A 15787-nucleotide genomic window follows, 5' to 3' on the forward strand; every position below is an offset into this window, starting at 1 on the left:
ACAGTTAAATAAGTTGGAAAAAATATTGATGATTCATTGTTACCAAATGAAAATATCTCTACTAGATGGAATCATTTTGTCATGAGGAAAGTAAACATTTTAATTTGGTCAGTCTTGCTTAATCAGCTTCCCACGTGGTCATATTTATTTTAAAAGGGTTTAGTTATTTGTCATTTGTGGTCTAAAAATATGGAAGATCCATAACATCTTTTTTTAGTATGAAATGGTGGCTAGAACTTGGAATGAGATGTTTAGATGATTGGATTTGCACCTTCCACGTTTGGAAAAATGTGAATGTGATCGCTTGGTTTCACTAAATAAGAATGGCTAATAAAAAAAACAACTTTGAAAACAATAATGTTAACAACTTGTTGGGTTTCTTGATTACAAAACTTGATTAATGCCATTACATCGTAACTATTGTTTTTCCCATAGTTTCTCGCTAGTGTGGGTTTATAATAGTGGCGTTCAACAAATAGGCATTGGAATCTAACATAATAAATGAAAATCAATTTTGCCAAATGTCATGTTCTCATTGAATTTGACACATGTTATTTTCTAAGAGTTTTTAAATTATTTCTTTTTCACTTGTCATTTTCTTAAATTTATCATTTTTCTTAAATTTAAAATTCACATTTTAATGAGATCTATATATGTAAAGTAGATCATTCTATTAATTTTCATAATAAATTCTCTACAACCTTTATTACTTACTTTATTTATTATATTCTTTGTATTTATGTAAAATTATTACTTTAAAAAATATGTAATGCTTATAATTTTATATTAAACTTTTTTTATAAACCCGTGTAATACACGGGGCTCACACCTAATGGTATTATATAATATTCTATAAGCCTTTAAATCTAGACGTATGGATTTGTATTAGATTAATTCGAAAATGGTAGGTAACTGTCAACGAACTAAATTTTGGGAGGAAATTTGGCTTGGAGAATTTCCTTTTGATAAAGTGCCTCCTGGGCATGCCAGAAAGCACCAAAGGTGCATGTTGCATTACACGACCATCCTTACCATCCAGCACCCGCTCCGGCTGGAACAAAATATCCCTTGACACCCGGGATCCATCCCGAAACCCACGCGAGAAAGTTGATAGATGAAAAACAGGCACCTGTTAACTCTAGTGAAGGTGCATGCACCACTATCATGGCTAAGCCAATCACAGCTTGGGCAGGGGAAAAAGGTACAATCTACCAATCAACGCCTCTATGCCGATTAGGGTCTGACACTTATATCTCCACGAGCGGGATCTATGCCCAGCATCCAATATAATAGGTCATGTGGCTCTATCGAAGGGGTTGAAAACCTCACTCTCTAAGCCTTACACTATATACTCATCTCCCTCCCTCCCTCTCTCTCTCTCTCTCTCTCTCTCTCTCTTTCTCCCTCTTTCTTGGAGACTGATATAACCGTCAGAGCATTCTCTCGGGACCTCCTCCAAGAGGTCTGCTGATGACCTGTTTTCTGTTGTGATTACAGATCTCTACTGGAATTCATCTAATTAAGCCATTTCCACTATATAGGAGATCCGATATCACATCGTTGGTGTCATCCGTTGTTAAGGCAATGAAACCAAAAGCTCAACGAATAAAACCCTGATCATGACGAACGACAGAGAAGGAGGCACCAATAACACAATGCAAAGTCCCATTAGCGTCACAAAATATCTCAAAAGCATCTACTTTGTTTATACCATTGGGTACTAACTGATTGATGTGAACCTTATATATACAGAGAATCTCTCGAAAGAAATCGGACGTCGGAAGACGATACCCGACGTCAAAGTCTTTCAAATATATGTCGATTTTACCCTCGGGAGGATTAATGAAGCTAGCATGCTCACCGGGAAATGTCACATCGTCCTCCGGCTGAAAGCCATACCTCTCTTGAAGAGCAGCAAATTGATCATGGGTTAGGGAGATGTTGATCAGAGAATCCATAGCAAAAAGAAGAGTAAACGTAGAAAAAACAAAACAAAAGAGAAAGATTAAGGAAAATAGAAGAGTCAAGAACTATAAAAGCATAGATAGGTGGGAGATTTGAAAACCCTGATTATGGCAGCTGATGTCACGACTGGAAACGGCTGCAACGTGCAACTGAAAAGACAACAACTAAATGTAATGGGGCACAACATTAAAGGCTAGCTCCATCCATTACAAATCAGCACTCCCACATCACAACGGATAAGACTAAGGAGACTTGATAATGTGCCTCATGGGCATGCCATAAAGCACTAATGTCGCTATCCACATGGTCCGACCATTCGGCCATCCTTACCATCCAATGCCTATTTTGGCCTGGAATAGAATATCCCTCGATACCCGGGATCCAGCCTAGAAATCGTGCGAGAAAGTCGATAGATGAAAAACATACACCTGTTAACTTTAGTGAAGTTGTACACACCATTATCATGGCTAAGCCAATCACGACTTGGGCAAGGGACAAATGTACGATCTGAGTCACAATAAAGTGCTGAGCGGGAATGTGACAAATACAAATTACGTAATCTGAGTCACAATAAAGAGGAATTTTCTTCATGCTAATTTCATAGTCTCTTAATTGACTTTGTATCCAAATTATTTGAGATGTGCACAAATCAGCTGCAATGTATTCGGCTTCAACGGTTGAAAGAGAAACACACGTCTGCTTTTTTGATTGCCAACTTATGATTTTTCCATCCAAAAACTGAAAACCACCTGTTGTACTTTTTTATTCTAGTCTATATCCTCCAAGATCAACATCTGAAAAAGCCTGTCTTAGAAATTCAAATTTAGTTGGATAACATAGACCAAGAGTTGAAGTTCGCTTAAGATATCAAAAGATATTTTTCACTACAAGCATATGTGGCTCTCGAGAAATGGCTTGATAGCGAGCACAATAGCATACAACAAATATAATGTCTGGTCTACTTGAAGTAAGATACAAAAGTGATCCAATCAATTGTTAATATTGTGTAAGATCTACAACAAGTTTATCAAGAGATGGAGTCAATTTTATTCTGAATGCCATAAGAACTTTCACTTTCAAATCACTTGTCATTCCAAATTTCGTGAGTAATGATTTAGTGTAAGCTTCCTAATTAATAAAAAAACCTTCCTGACTCTATTTTTATATTTAATCAAAGAAAAAAATTTATTGGTCCCATTGAAGTCATTTCAAATTTAGTTTCCATCAATTTTCAAAATTTACTAGTCAAGGAAGGATTAGTGGATCCAAAAAATGATGTCATCTACATAAATCTGAACAATCATAAGATGTTCACCTTCCTTCTTACAAAAAAAGTAGGATTAATAGAACCTTTTTTGAATTTGGATTGTTTAATAAATCTAGTCAGAGTTTCATACCATTCACGTGGAGCTTATTTCAAACCATAGACAACCTTATGTAGAACATAACAATGATCTGGATATTTTTCATTTATAAAACTTGGTGGTTGTTCAACATAAACAATTTCTTTAAGCTCTCTATTTAGAAACGCACACTTCACGTCTATTTGAAAAACTTCAAAGTTTTTATGAGCAACATAGGCTAGGAAGATACGAACAGATTCCAATCCAACAACAATAGAAAATGTTTCTTCATAATCAATTCCTTATTCTTGACAATATCCTTTGACCACTAAACGTGCTTTGTTCCGAATGATATTCCCTTCTTTATCCATCTTATTTCTAAATAGCCATTTAATACTTATAACAGAAGCATCTTTTGGAGTTGGAATCAATCTCCAGACTTTATTTCTCTCAAATTTGTTCAATTCTTCTTGCATTGCTTTGACCCAATCTTCATGATTGAGAGCAACTTTAACAGTTTTAGGTTGAACTTTTGAAATAAAAGAATTAACCATGTAAAAATCCATTTTTGAAAGTAAAGCAGCCTGTTTTTTTTGTTTTTTTTTTTTTTTCTGAGCATGAGTTAAGACTCCTGGAAAGGTATCACCAATGACTTGAGTTTTTGGATAATCTTTTGTCCATTTAGTCAAATATGGATAATTTTGATCATATTCTAGATCGATTTCAGTAATAACTTCTTCAAGTTCCGATTGCACATCAGTGTTATTATTTAATGAACTCCCCCACTAGACGTTTGTGTTCAAATTTGAATTCCCCCCCTCAGCACTTGTATTAGAAGTTGAATTCCCCCCCCCCCCCCCCTGGACAAAATCATCATTGTTTAAATCAGAATTTAAATTAAAATTTTGACTATCATCATGAATTTCAATAATTTCAATTGCATCATCAACTAATTTCAGCAATTCATCTTTTTTGTTATGTTTAGTTTTTACTTCAGATGAAATTGCCTTTACTAACTCATGAAAAAGATTTGAAAAATCTTCATAAAGAGACATAATAGGATTCTTTTTGAAGTTAGAAGATGAAAAAATCTAATCAGATAAAACATTCAAATTTTGTTGAGAATTTTTGACAAATTTATCATCAAATGTGACATAATAACTCTCTTCAATTTTCTTGGATTTCTTGTTAAGAACTCGAAAAGCTTTTGATATCAAAGAATATCCCAGAAAAATTCCTTCATCAGCTTCAACATCAAATTTGTTGTGATGTTCCTTTGAGTTGTAGATAAAGCACGTGGAACCAAAGACATGAAAGAATTTGACGTTAGGTTTTCATTTATTCAGGATTTCATATGAAGTAATAGAAAATCTTTTATTAATAAAATAATGATTTTAGTAAAGCATGCAACTCCAATTGCTTCAGCCCATAAATATAAAAGAAGATTATCAAAAGATAACATCGTCCTCGTAGCTTCACATAGAGAACAATTTTGCCTATCAACTATACCATTCTGTTGTGGAGTATAAGGAGATGAAAAATTATGAGTGATTCTTTTGTTTGTCAAAAAGTCTTCAAATACTTGATTTTTGAATTCCAATCTGTCATCACTTCTGATCTTTCAAATTTGTTTTTGCAATTGTAACTCTATCTGTTTCACAAAATCATCATCATTTTGGTAGTTTTGGAATTCTGTTTAAGAAAGAAAACCCATGTAAACCGTGAAAAGTCATCAACCATAACCAAAATATATTTATTACCACTAATACTTTCAATTGAAGAAGGACCACACAAATCAATATGAATCAATTCAAGTGGCTCAACAATTTTAGTATTTATTAATGAAGAATGACTTTTGCTGCTTTGTTTTCCTTCTCTCGCAAATTGCACACAAATGTTCTTAGTAATATTTAAGAAGTGGAAGACCTCGCACATGATCATCAATAACAAGCTTATTTATATCTTTAAAGTTGAGATGTGAATGCCTCATGTGCCTTAACCAACTGTCTTTCGAACACGGTTTAGAAAGAAAGAAAATTAAAGGTTTCTTTGAATTGGTTTCAGATTTAGGGGATACATTTCACCTTTTCTATTTGATTTTAGAATCACCTTCTATGAAGATTTATCAACAGTTTCTGATCCATCCTCATCAAACGATACTTTGAGACAAGAACCTACAACAAGTTGAGAAACACTTATTAGATTTTATTGAAATCTCTCAACATAAGATACCTTTCGAATTGTAAAATCTCCATTTGTAATTATCCCCTTTGATTTCTCCAGTTGCATTTTTGTCAAACTTCACTTTTCCACCATCTTTCAGATCACGATATTCTCTTAAATCTGATTTCCTTCCAGTCATATGACAAGAATGACCATTATTAATTTACCATTCTGAACCATTTTGGGTCCTAGTGAGAATTTTGCTTTTAAATTCAAAACAGGAAAATTCTTAGATTTATCGATCCAAAAGAATTTCTTAATCACAATATTATTCACTCCTTTTACCTTTTTTGAAAATTTGAGATTTATTGTCACAAAGATTAATTTCAACAAATGAAGTTTTTCTATATGAATTAAATTTTCTTTTTTGTGCCATTTTCTCAAAAAAAAAAATTTCTTCTTCTTGCTACAATTTGGCTTCATATGCTTTCAGATTAGCATCTTGATCCAAAACCTTTTTCTTTGAAACGTCAACAAATTTTGATTGTTCAACATTGATTTTTCCTCTTTTCAAATAATATGAATTTGGTGAAAATTTTGATTTTGGTTTTGAAAATGGAGATGAATGAATATTTTGATTACAAGATTTTGATGAATTAACAACCTTTTGATTTGATTTCTTTGAAACATGATTAACACATTTATCATTAACCACACTTTCTTTTTTACTTCCAAAACTGTTTTCTTACAATCATATTTTTCTTATATGTAGCATTCATTGCTCTTTTCTTTGCTTTAATTTCTTCAACTGATTTTTGATTATTTTCCTTTTCTTTTGAATTATTTTTCACAGCTTCTTCCTTTGTAGCACAGATTGGTACATCTTTTGTGCCACTTGTTTCACCAACTTCATGTGAAACATACACATTATTCAAAGGTTCCGAAATATATTTTCCTTTAACTTTCCAAGAATATTTTTTAGAAAGACCTTTTTGTCTCATCGTCATTGTCAATTGGTGCAGACCAAAAACGATCATTGCAACTCTTTGCATTATCATTATCTACAATTGATTTTAATTCTGATGTATCATTCTTGTTAAGACCCTTTTTCACAAAAAATTGATTAGGAGTCTTTTGAACCTTTGGAAAAACAATTGTTTTTACAGTCAAAGTATCAAATCCTTTATTCACAACATGATTTTCAAATTCCTCGGAATCTTCAAAAATCAAAATTTCTTTTTGGTTCATCAATATTTTTTTACAAAAGAAGAACAATCAATTTCGTCTTCAACAGAAATTTCACTCATTACGTTTTCATCAAAATCAGAAGTATTCTCATTAGAATAATTTTCTTCCAATTTCAGCATTTGGCATAACAAGTTATATTTCTCTTTTGAATTTTGTTTGACTTCTTGTTTGTCCTCTTCAGTTAAAATATTGTTCATCATCAATTTATTTTCTTTTGATTTAATGAATTCGTCAACTTTTTCAAGTCTAATCGTGTAAGAATCATGCAAAGATTCATCTGATGAAATCATAGATTCACATTTAAATTAATCAGAATCAATTTCATCTTCTTTAAATTCAAGAAATGGAAGAATCATTTTATGCAGCTTATCACCAATGTCACAATTAAAATAGAGATGAGTTATATTGTTGTTCAAACGTTTAGCTATTTGATAAAAAATATTACGTTGCTTAGTTAATAGCCTCTTTTCTGTTTTCAAAATTATAATATCATCCTCAATCCTATTGATTTCTATGTTAAGAGCTTCTATTTTCATCCTTATTTCTTCATTCTAAAAGTTTTCCTACTAAAACTATCATCAAGATCAGAGTTGTTAATATGAGATCACTTAAGACATTCATTTAAATTGGAAACTATAACATGCAATTCAATCAATTCGAAATCATAACAATTAACAAGAATATTAAGATATTTAAGAATAGATTGTAGCTTGTTGATCACTTTGTCATATTCTCCAGTCTGCTCTTTGACACTTTTTACTGACAAACAGACTTCTGATTTTGTGCCCTCATATGTGAAATAGTCATGGCTTTCGGAATCTGTATTTCCGACTATCAGACACCTTCCATCAACATAGATATTGTCTTATTTCAAAATGAAACCTTTTCTATGAGTATGCTTCCAAACTTCTTCATCTTCGAAATCGGTTGACAAAAATCAATGCCTTTCTAGTATTCTTCGATTTCCGAAGCTCTTCTATTTTATGAGTATAGTCATCTTCATCTTTAGTTTTCTATTTGTTCTCATGCATCTTCCTCAACATACACTATTTTGTGAAATAGTTTTTACCATGCCAATAGTTACAGTCGTAACTAGAATCTCCAAGCAATTTCTTCTCAAATTTCTCTTCATCTTTTTGAAACTTCTTGTTACCTTCTCCTTTTTGTTTCTCAGATGCAGAGTTCTAATTTGTGAAGGTTCCATCACCATTTTTTCCTTTTTTGAATTTGTTTCCATTGAATTTTGAGTAGTTTTTCTTGAAGAACTTTTTAGGATTGATGACTATGATTGGGTTGACTTCACTTGTGAATTCTTCATCAAATGTGTCAGAATCATAATATGGTTGAATTACCTTGGATGGTTTGGCTTTAGATCCTTCATAAATAAAATTAAAGCTAATGGACCTACATTTAGAACACTTTTTGCTTCTTTCATGACTTCCTTCTCATGAGATTTGAGAATTCCACCCAGCTTGGCAAAAGTGTAGCTCCTAAATTGTTCATGAGCTTTGACAACATAAATAATATTGTAACACCCTAAAAATACGGATAAAATTTGAAACATATGATACTCATATCAAATCAGTCAAAACTGTGTCACAGTAACATATTATCGAAGTACAATTCCCAAAATCTCAAAATGCGGAAATCATAGGGTGACGCGGTGCGATCAGGTCGTGCTCGTCCCCTTTGAACTGTAAGTACCTAGAACATAAACTAAAAACTGTAAGCACAAATTTTAGTGAATTCCCGCAATATACCACATACTAAAAAACATATAGCCAAGCATATTTAGGTGCTTACCTACCCATTCGGTCTATCTCAACCGGATACTATCAAGCATATATGGGTTCTTGCAATCCCCGTCTGTCTATTTCAATCAGATACTGTCAAGCATATTTGGGTGTTTGCAATCCCCTTTCGGTCTATTTCAACTGGATACTGTCAAGCATATCTGGATGCTTGCAATACCCTTCGGTCTATTTCAACCGGATACCGGGTCTATTTCTCCCCCTACTACTACCACATAATATCATAACAGGAATCACAAAGTCATCAATGAAATACAGGCATAACTGACCATTGTCACAAAGACAATCATTACACTACATCATAAACTAGTGGGCCAACATTGGTGCCTTCGAACCACGGATACGGTGAAGGAAAACTCACCTAAGCTGCAGAATCTCTCAAATAAAATATCGGTCTGCTGATCTAAAAAATCCACGCACGCTAGCACCATCAAATACTATCAAATTAATAATTGGACATCAAACCATAATCAAGAATCTAAATTACTTGTCCAATATCTAGGATAAATGACCATTTTACTCTTTTCTTACTTGGCCCAAAACCAAGGATCAACCCATTTGCTCAAAAAGTCTAATTTCCTAAATGACATCCCAAGGACCAATATGGATCATCTTCCTAATTGGTCCCAAAACCATCCGGGACCTAATTCCAATAAAGCTAATAGTCTATCCATGACCCAAAGTCAGAAGTCTAATGGCCGAACAAGGCCCAAACCCTAAAAGGTCCAAAAGTGACATCCTGGGGCGTACACCCTACGTACCAGAAGTGTACCGCCTTCATATTTACCCTCACAACACAATATACAAGCTGTTATGCATGGAATCGACATTACATTGAGCGTACTCCTACGTACGCACAACCTATTCACCAAAGGTCCAATAATCTGAACTATTTTCTTAATGGTTAAGAAAAAACGCATCCAAACACTTATCTGGCCCCCAAATGATGTCTTAACATGTAAAGTTGGCAAATTTAATCATTTGCATGACTTATGGGACCAAATCCTTGTTTCTATCCATATTAAGAACATCAACTCATGCATGCATGAATAAGAACCCTCAAGATAACATTTTTATGACCTAATAACTCAACTAGGACCAAATATGTGGCTCAAAGGTCCTGGAGTAGCTTCTACTCACAAGAACAACAACCTTGGGACCAAAACATGGAATAACCCACCCAAAACTAGATCTATACCATAAAACCATAAAGTTTGAAGCTTTATACCTCCAAAAGGTAGATCAAGGTGCACAAAGCCTGGATCCATAAGCTTCAAGCAATCCCACACTTCTCCAAGAAGCCCCTTCTTCTTCAAAGTGCACCAAAAAGCATGAGAACACACCAAAATCTCAAGAACCACACCAATGGAGGCTAGGGTTTCATTTCTAGGGTTTAATGGGATGGAGGCTGAAGATAGGAGAGTTTGAACAAAAATTAAGGAGTTTAAATAGGGTCCAAGTCCCTATATTAGGGTTTGGGTATGACTGTAGTACGTCCAACATACTTCATAAGGCTTCCACGACCACTCTTCCTAGTACGCCCAACGTACTCTAAGTACTCCTGGCGTACTAGGCTAAGCCTCTAAGACTTCACACTTCCAAAAGCCATAAATTATTCTTTCTAAGCCTGATTTCGACGATCCTTATATCCACGGAAAGGTAACGAAAAGCTCTACACTTCTATCAACTCTTCCTTGCCTAAAAACTTTTCGAACTTAATGTTGGATTAATGTTTAAGTCCATAACTATAATTGGTAAGACTTGACCCGACCCGACATGCTCCATTTGGGTTGCATGGCATCATGCATTTGGATAGACTATAATGAGAGAAATAACACTTATGGTTGGTTAATATATTATAAGTTCAAATATATTAATAAGATTATTTAATTAGTATTGATCAAGAATTAATCTAGGATTAATTAAGTGATCAAAAGAAGACTAATTAAATATATGGGTTGATTGTGGAAATCATCCATACTTATATAGTGGGCTAATGCTCCATGGATTATCTAGTTGGGCTAAAACCCATATGATGCTCCATGGATGCTCCATGGTGTTTTTGTACCCATGGATCATGGAAATGAAAGGCCATGTTAATTAGGGTTTACATGGTGTAACCCTAACTATATATGCATCTTATTCTTGACCAAAATCGACGACTAGAGAGAGTAAAAAAGGGCTAGCCGATTTTCATGAAGTGTGAAGTTCTCTCAAGCCATTCCATTTGTATTTTGGTGTTGTGTGAACCATTTGAGGTGTCACACTTGGGGCACTAGGCACTCAAGCTTCATGAAGACATTCTACATCAAAAAGGTATGTATTCTATCTTGTTATATTCAATGTTTTGTATGCTAGATTAGGATAATACCTTGGATGTTCATATTTGCATGTGTAATAGAGAAAACATAGATCCAAGGTATTTAGGGTTGCATGTACACTTAGGAGTGTTAGAATGCTCAAAACCCAACAGTGGTATCAGAGCGTAGGCTTGTTTTCAATTATACTTGATGCAAATTGCTAAAAAATGCTGAAAAACTCGATTTTCTGGCTTTCTAGGCACTGGACTCGCCGAGTCCACTGATGAAATCGCCGAGTCCATGTGAAAAATCATCCTACTCGTCAAGTATGTTCATGCACTCGACGAATAGGAGCCCTAGACAACATATTTTCGAGGTTTTTGGCTAGAAATGGACTAGGAACATTACCGTAAGTTGTTTTTGAACTTATAAACTTGTTTTTGATGTGGTAATGTTCATGCTAATCCAATTTCAAGGATAATTGTCAATAGATTCATGTTTTGAATTAGTTTAGTGATTAGGCTAATTACATGAAAAAGTTTGATTTGAATTATCTTGTTCTTATGAGTTGCTTAGATTAATAGAAAAGTTAATTGATTATGTGTTTTCAATCCATTTTAATCTAAGAGTTGATTCTAAAATTTGTTTTTGTAACTTGTCCTCAAGTTACATGAAAAGTCACATTTAAGTTTCATAAAACTCATAAAAGTTGGCAAATGTTACAAAAATGAAGAGTCATGTCTAATTGAATGGTTTTATGACTCCATAACTTGTCCTCAAGTTATGGAAGTTCAAGAGTCACTTCATTAAGTAATAAAATGTGTAACCTTAATTAATTCCATAAGTTATAAAATAAAGATAAGTTAATTCTTTTATTAGTTTAAAGTCTTCCATAACTTGTCCTCAAGTTATGGAACTTGAAGACTTTTTGGATTAAAACTACTTTAAACACATAAATTATGGAATTAGTTAGTTTTGAATAGTTTCAAAACTTGCCCTCAAGTTTTGGAATTTGAAAAGTTTTCACTTATGAATACTTTAATTCAAAGTTAGCCCTTAGAATTTTAAAAGTTAAAATTCAACCCTTATACTTTATAATATTATAAGTTAATAATATATATATGTATAAGAGTAAAGTTAGTCTTACCGTTAGTAGGCCTCATTCACGAAGCCGGTCTATAAGGGGGGGGGGGGTATAAGGTTACTGCCTGTAAAATGGCAGTTTAATGGGTGTCCACTCTCACCCACTGCTTCCTTGACTGGCGGAGGGTCGTTAGCCGAACGGGTTTGACAGGACCATAAATCTCCCTTCATTAAAAGTATTAATGATAAATACTATGTAACTAAACTCTTAATAATACCCAATCTTAGTTACTTAGGAAAATGTGAATAAGGTGCTAATCAATGAAATTACACTTTGCACTTTGTTTAAGTCGGTTAGTGGAGCGTGTGTTGTTAACCGGCACACTAACTCGTATTTAACAAGGTAGGCAAAGGGTAACTTAATGTTTATCATAGTATCGATGGAGCGTGTGTGGTTAACCAGCACATCGATTGAGGGGTAAACACTTAAGGGTACCAAGTAATTTGCATGGTTACTTCACACCTTGTTTTGTGATCCTCGGCATCCCAGTCACAAAACCTGAAGGGCACACTCGAGATTGATACATGCCATTGAACAGTTCAATGAATCTCAAAAGATCTAGGAGTTTCAAATCCAATTAAAACCTAATAACACATTTCGTTTATCTTGGTGGAAATTGGTGAATCGTCATTCACCTACTTTCAAATATTTTATAGCTTGGATTACGACATCCCTCTTCTAAGTTATAAAATAGTTTGTTGGGTCCTAGCCTTAATATTTTCATATTGGGTGTTATATTAAGGACTTTAGATCAACTATCTTGAATATCTCCCAAAAGATGCCTGGTTTAGACATCTATGATCTTCCCAAATCTCTTGAAACAAGCTTTCCTAAATGAAGATGATGTCCCATGGAAATCATACTTCTTTCACCTCCTCAAATTATTCTCCCTAACCTACAAGTTCTTGAAAAGTTTAAGGTCACTCAAGCCCTATTGTCAAGGCAAGGTCTAGGTGTTGTCACATCTTGGAGATGTAGTCACATATTGACAAGCCGGGAGAGGTGGGTGTCAAAGTCTTGAGAAAGTTGGTGGTTCAAGCACTTTCTAAGTCACATAGTGAGTTCCTTTGGGACACCTATGAAACAGACTATGACAAGACCCTTAATGATCTTATCTATTTGCTAAGATCAACTTCCTAAAACTTGATGGACATTGACAATGGTGACACTGGAAATCCAGAAAAAGCATTCTCTTCCCAATGGAAAGGGGTCGGCCATAGTCAACTTGGTTGACCAAATGGTAAAGAGAAAAGCTAAGTCTATGATAGTCCCGTGTACCATTACCAAAGGGTCCATATGTTTATATTGCCAAAGGAAGGGTCATTAGTTGCGAAGCTGCCAAATTTACCTAAGGATGTTAAAGTCAATAAGTTTGACTCTACTTCAGGTAAAGTCCACTATCTAACTCTGCTAAGTTTCTATTCTGAGATCCTTGATACATGATGTGACTGGGTCACATGTTGATGTTTTAAGAATCAAAGAAAAGTAAAGAAACTTAAAGAAAGAATATGCTGAATCTGATCGCTTAGATGGATTTCTATCGCATAGTTTGAAGATTGGATTCTTGAGCTACTTCTTAGGAGTTATGAGATATTGCTTAGGAATAGATAACAACAATTTTTCATATGGATTGTAAGGATAAGTTCTTCCGCAAAGTTTTAAAATAATAGGAAAATTTCTGATTTTATTTATTTTAAAATATCCTTACAATGGCATTTGGGAAAAATTGTTGCTTATATGATTCCATTAATAGCAATAGTGGAAATATGAATTTGATTCTTTTCATTTGTGGTAATGTCTAAATTTACCAAATAAGGAAAGATTCTCATTACCCAAGTTTCAATTGGACCGGAACTTGGAATCATGCAAGTTGTATAGCATGATGAATGAGAACTTTCAAGTATTGGAAAATTAAGACTAAGTACTTGTTCACATGGATGTATGTGTCATGTGAAGGACTAAGGGATCGAGTTCACATTCTTGTCAACTGGTCAAGTCCACCACAAAAGATCGATAAGATTATTCGTCATAATATACTGAAGTTCAGTAAATATTGTTATACTTACAAGCTTAAGTGTAATTCCGAGACATTGGAAAAAGATTTCTATGTATGACAGAACGAATAAGAAGAATCAACTTAGGCAGAAAGATAAAAGTTTCTCAAATCTGAAAAGATGGGAGAGTACTTAAGTATTAGTTTTGTGATCATCTTAATGATTAAGAAACCATAGCACAATTATTTCTCTATGGGAATCTTAGTGCATTCTTATGACTAAGAAGAGGAATCTTGAATTGTTGAAATGGTTAAATCAAGAAGATGAGTCATACTTCGTTCCAATACAAGTCTTGTAGTCATACTCCAAGATTGTAACTTGAGTGACATGTCTTAAAGAAGGTTTAAAACACTTGTCAAATGTAAGAGTAAAAGTTTTCGACTCTTGTACATTAGAAATTGGTAAGTTGTGATGTTTTGGATAAAACAAAGACCAACTAAGGCCAATTGTGTGAAGTGTTTGTCTTGATTAGAATCCACACAATCTCTTGAATATCTGACAAGAAAGTCTTATATGTCAAGAGGACAGTGGGAGTCTTAAAAGTCTTGAAAGTCTCAAGAACTAATCAAGAATAAAACCTGAAGTTCTTCACTAGCACACGACTTAAGGTTCATAACCTATCGTGTTGACATATTATGTGCCCATTCCAGTTAAAGTTGGCTTTGCATATGAGTTCTTAGAGTTCTCAATTGGTTGCACAACAACTTGGAAGAAATGGCAGGCCCTTGAGCTACCAGGTGGCAAGAAATTAAGATTGAGTTCAATCCATATGAGTTTAGATTTGTCATTATCCTTGTCTTGTGATTATGGTTTTGACAAATTCATATGGGTAGGAACTCATACACCATAAAAATCTAAGTATCATAAGGTTTTTCTCCGATTCATGAAAAATGATGGTGAGGAAACACTTTCACTAAGTTGATTTTAGCTAGATAGCAATTGTGATATTTGCATTCTCAAAGTCGTTAGTGGAGCGTGTGTGGTTAACTGACACACTAACCTGGACTTGTGAGAAGTGGCAAAAAGGTCTAACCATTATGATTACGACATCCCTCTTCATAATTGTTTAGACACACCTATGAGCTATCTAAGGGAAGGCTTATGATTTTGATAAAGTTTTATCAAAACAATCTAGTATCAGAAATCTGAACTTTGGTAAGAAAGTCAGCTGATTTCTGAGTACATGTCAAAGCTAGTGGGAGCATAAGTGTTATGCTAATAATCATCATGTTAGTGGGTGCATGATAATTATGATAATTGTTGCAAGTTAGCAATGTTATTATAGAAAACAAAAGTTTCAATTGGGAAAGAGTTGTTTTGCTATAATTAAGGGAGAGAAATTATACTTCATCTCATATCTAAAAGCTTAGATTGAGGTTTTAATCGTATTTAGTCAAGGATATATATATATATATATATATATATATATATATATATATATATATATATATATATATATGAATTTCATGTTGGAATGGATCAACATAAGGAAATTCTGTATATGGGTCCATTATTTGCGTTCTAAAATTCGATCATGATTACGACATCCCTTTTCATAATCTGAATTATGAGAACTTGGCAAATTGAAATGGAAATAGTATAACAAAAGTCTAGTTTAGTCTTTATGTGAGACATCATGAATCGTGTCCCATATGCTTCGGATATTGGATCGATTACATGTGCTATATTCACTCTTTCTAAGTTTTTCCAAATGCCTGGGGCATTAAGAAGGGAAAAGCTCTAGAATTGGATGTGACTA

The sequence above is a fragment of the Lactuca serriola genome, chromosome 4 (genome assembly GCF_051521515.1).
Source record: "Lactuca serriola cultivar US96UC23 chromosome 4, Lser_US96UC23_V15, whole genome shotgun sequence".
In the NCBI taxonomy this organism is placed as follows: Eukaryota; Viridiplantae; Streptophyta; class Magnoliopsida; order Asterales; family Asteraceae; genus Lactuca; species Lactuca serriola.